The sequence below is a fragment of the Bos mutus genome, chromosome X (assembly GCF_027580195.1).
Source record: "Bos mutus isolate GX-2022 chromosome X, NWIPB_WYAK_1.1, whole genome shotgun sequence".
Lineage (NCBI taxonomy): Eukaryota > Metazoa > Chordata > Mammalia > Artiodactyla > Bovidae > Bos > Bos mutus.
In genome coordinates, this window is record NC_091646.1 from 5,214,906 (window position 1) to 5,220,002 (window position 5,097).

Below are 5,097 nucleotides of genomic sequence, written 5' to 3' on the forward strand. Positions count from 1 at the left end.
CAAAAAATAAAGTTTCTCACTGTTTCCATTGTTTCCCCATCTATTTGCCATGAAGTGATGGGACTGGATGCCATGATCTTAGTTTTCTGAATGTTCAGTTTTAAGCCGGCTTTCTCACTGTCCTCTTTCACTTTCATCAAGAGGCTCTTTAGTTTCTCCTCACTTTCTGCCATAAGGGTAATGTCATCTCCGTATCTGAGGTTATTGATATTTATCCCAGCAATCTTGATTCCAGCTTGTGCTTCATCCAGCCCGACATTTTTCTGGATGTACTCTGCATATAAGTTAAATAATCAAGGTGACAATATGCAGCCTTGACATACTACTTTCCTGATTTGGAACCAGTCTGTTGTTTCATGTCCAGTTCTAACTGTTGTTTCTTGACCTGCATACAGATTTCTCAGCAGGCAGGTCAGGTACCTGGTATTCCCATTTCTTGAAGAATTTTATATAGTTTGTTGTAATCAACAAAGTCAAAGAATTTTGTGTAGTCAATAAAGCAGAAGTAGATGTTTTTCTGGAACTCTTGCTTTTTCGATGATCCAGTGGATGTTGGCAATTTGATATCTGCTTCCTCTGCCTTTTCTAAAACCAGCTTGAACATCTGGAAGTTCATGGTTCATGTACTGCTGAAGCCTGGCTTGGAGGATTTTGAGCAGTACTTTGCTACTGTGTGAGATGAGTGCAACTGTGTGGTAGTTTGAGCATTCTTTGGCATTGCCTTTCTTTGGGATTGGAATGAAAACTGACATTTTCCAGTCCTGTGGCCACTGCTGAGTTTTCCAAATTTGCTGACATATAGAGTGCAGCACTTTCACAGCATCATCTTTTAGGATTTGAAATAGCTCAGCTGGAATTCCATCACCTCCACTAGCTTTCTTCATAGTAATGCTTCCCAAGGCCCAGTCGACTTCTCATTCCAGGATGTCTGGCTATAGGTGAGTGATCACACCATCATCGTTATCTGAGTCATGAAGATCTTTGTTGTTTATTTCTTCTCTGTTCTCTTGGCAAAACTCTGTTAGCCTTTGCCCTGCTTCATTTTGTACTCCAGGTTCAAATTTTCCTGTTACCTCATGTATATCTTGACTTCCTACTTTTGCATTCCAGTCCCCTATAATGAAAAGGACATCTTTTTTTGGATGTTAGTTCTAGAAGGTCTTTAGGTTCATAGAACCATTCAACTTAAGTTTCTTCTGCATTACTGGTCCAGGCACAGACTTGGATTATTCTAATACTGAATGGTTTGCCATGGAAACAAAGAGAGTTCATTCTGTTGTTTTTGAGCTTTCATCCAAGTACTGCGTTTCAGACTATTTTGTTGACTATGAGGGCTACTCCATTTCTTCTAAGGGAGTCTTGCCCACAATAGTAGATATACTGGTCATCTGAGTTAAATTCACTCATTCCAGTCCATTTTAGTTCCCTGATTCCTAAAATGTCAATGCTCACTCTTGCTATGTCCTGTTTGACCACTTCCAATTTACTTTGATCCATGGACCTAACATTCCAGGTCCTATGCAATATTGCTCTTACAGCATTGGACATTACTTTCATCACCAGCCACATCCACAACTGGGTGTTGTTTTTGCCTTGGCTCCGTCTCTTCATTCTTTCTGGAGTTATTTCTCCACCAATCTCCAGTAGCATATTGGGCACCTACCAACCTGGGTAGTTCATCCTTCAGTGTCCTATGTTTTTGCCTTTTCATACTGTTCATTGGGTTCTCAAGGCAAGAATATTGAAGTGGCTTGCTGTTCCCTTCTCCAGTGGACCATGTTTTGTCAGAACTCTCCACCATGACCTGCCATCTTGGGTGGCCCTACATGGCATGGCTCATAGTTTCATTGAGTTAGACAAGGCTGTGGTCCATGTGATCAGATTGGTTAGTTTTCTGTGGCTGTGGTTTTCAGTCTGTCTGCTCTCTGATGAGAAGGATAAGCGGCTTATGGAAGTTTCCTGATGGGAAAGACTGACTGAGGGGAAACTGAGTCTTGTTCTGATGGGCAGGGCCATGCTCAGTAAATCTTTAATCTAATTTTCTGTTAATGGGTGGGGCTGTGTTCCCTCCCTACTGTTTGACCTGAGGCCAAACTATCAGATCAGATCACTCGCTCAGTCATGTCTTTGTCACCCCATGAATCACAGCACGCCAGGCCTCCCTGTCCATCACCAACTCCCGGAGTTCACCCAGACTCATGTCCATCGAGTCAGTGATGCCATCCAGCCATCTCATCCTCTGTCATCCCCTTCTCCTCTTGCCCCCAATCCCTCTCAGCATCAGAGTCTTTTCCAATGAGTCAACTCTTCGCATGAAGTGGCCAAAGTACTGGAGTTTCAGCTTCAGCATCATTCCTTCCAAAGAAATCCCAGGGCTGATCTCCTTTAGAATGGACTGGTTGAATCTCCTTGCAGTCCAAGGGACTCTCAAGAGTCTTCTCCAACACCACAGTTCAAAAGCGTCAATTCTTCTGTGCTCAGCGTTCTTCACAGTCCAACTCTCACATCCATACATGACCACAGGAAAAACCATAGCCTTGACTAGACAAACCTTTGTTGGCAAAGTAATGTCTCTGCTTTTTAATATGCTATCTAGGTTGGTCATAACTTTCCTTCCAAGGAGTAAGCGTCTTTTAATTTCATGGCTGCAGTCACCATCTGCAGTGATTTTGGAGCCCCCAAAAATAAAGTCTGACACTGTTTCCATTGTTTCCCCATCTATTTCCCATGAAGTGATGGGACCACATGCCATGATCTTTGTTTTCTGAATGTTGAGCTTTAAGCCAACTTTTTCACTCTCCACTTTCACTTTCATCAAGAGGCTTTTTAGTTCCTCTTAACTTTCTGCCATAAGGGTGGTGTCATCTGCATATCTGAGGTTATTGATATTTCTCCCGGCAATCTTGATTCCAGCTTGTGTTTCTTCCAGTCCAGTGTTTCTCATGATGTACTCTGCATATAAGTTAAATAAGCAGGGTGACAATATACAGCCTTGACGTACTCCTTTTCCTATTTGGAACCAATCTGTTGTTCCATGTCCAGTTCTAACTGTTGCTTCCTGACCTGCATATAAATTTCTCAAGAGGCAGATCAGGTGGTCTGGTATTCCCATCTCTTTCAGAATTTTCCAAGGTTATTGTGATCCACAGTCAAAGGCTTTGGCATAGTCAATAAAGCAGACCTGTTTGACCTGAGGCCAAACTATGGTGGAGGTAATGAAGATAATGGTGACCTTTTCCAAAATGTCCCATGTGGGCACTGCAGCAGTCAGTGACCCCTACCCTGCAGCAGGCCACTGCCGACCCACACCTCCACCAGAGACTCCTGGATACTCACAGGCAAGTCTGGGTCAGTCTCCTGTGGGGTCACTGCTCCTTTCTCCTGGTCCTGGTGCACACAAGGTTTTGTTTGTGCCTTCCAAGAGTCTATTTCCTCAGTTCTTTGTAAGTTCTGGCAGCTCTATGATGGCGTTATTGGTGACTTCCTCCAAGAGGGCTTATGCCATACCCAGGTCTGCTGAACCCAGAGTCCCTGCCCCTGCAGCAGGCCAGTGCTGACCCATACCTCTGCAGGAGACACTCAAACACAGTTCTGGTTCAGTATCTGTGGGGTCTCTGGGTCCTGGTGTGCACAAGATTTGTTTGATCCCTCCAAGTGTCTCTGGTTGGTATGGGGTTTGATTCTAAATGTGACTTCACCCCTCCTACCATCTTGCTTGGGCTTCTCCTTTGCCCTTGGACATGGGGTATCTTTTTGTGGTGGAATCCAACATTCTCTTGTAGACGGTTGTTCAGCAACAAGTTGTAATTTTGGAGTTCTCGCAGAAGTTGAGCGCATGTCATTCTAGTCTGCCATCTTGTGATCAACACATGGTCTAACACCTTGCTTTGGGAGGCAGAGATTCTTTTTGCCTCTCTTAATATTGGTCTCAGTTTTGGGGCTTTCTGATAAAAATCTGAGAATAAAGGAGAATGATTCTCCATTCATATCCTCATCTTATTCCTAAGAATAAGAAGCTGTATTGGGTGGTTTGAAATGGATAAATAGTGATATTTTGAAATTAGTACAATGCATAGTGGCAAGGGCTTCCCTGGTGGCTCAGAGGGTAAAGCGTCTGCCCAAAATGCATGAGACCTGGGCTCAATGCCTGGGTCAGGAAGATCCCCTGGAAAAGGACATGGCAACCCCACTGCAGTATTCCTGCCTGGAGAATCCCATGATGGAGGAGCCTGGTGGGCTATATATATATATAGTCCATGGAGTCACAGAGAGTTGGACATGACTGAGTGACTTCACTTTTAGTGGTTAAGGGTACCAATTTCAGAGTTAGGTTTAAATCCAGGCTCCTCCACTTATTAGGCATGTGACATCTAGCAATTTTCTTATAACCTCTGTGCCTTGGGGGATAATACCTATTTCAGAGGGTTATTATAAAGACTAACTGGATTAATATTTGCAAAGCAATTAAAATAGTGTCTGGTATAGAATAAATGTTCAATGGAGAACAAATTCTAAATATTAATTAAATAAGTAAACATAAGTATGATACTTTTGCCTTTGACATTTTGCCTTTTGTCTTTGACACCTCAAAATTAATTACTTATTAGGGTTTGGGCCTGAAAGCCTGAACTTTTGTCTCCTTATCCAATTTTCACATCCAACAGTTTTATGACACTTAGCCAATAATATAGGTAAGGCCCTACCTATTAACATGCAATCCAATGCTTTTCATCTCTTCAACTTATACCCTGGCATGTTATGCCATATTTTTTAAATGTATTATTTCTGTTTCTTTTGCTTTAAACCAGGACAACAGTCAGCATTATACTCCTAAATGGGTGAACTGCTTTCAAAATAATGTTCTTGGGAATATATCAAATTTTCATCTAAGGTTATTTATTGAGACAGGCAGGAAATTGAATGCCCAAGAGACATAAAGTGAGGAAAAGATGAAACAACTTAATATATATTATACTTTCTCTCTTTAGAGTTTTAAAATCTGTATGCATGAATAGGGTACAGTTGGACTCTAAAATCTAGTCTGAGTGCATTTAAACTATTGATATACAATAAATATTTACAATATCAATAAATTCA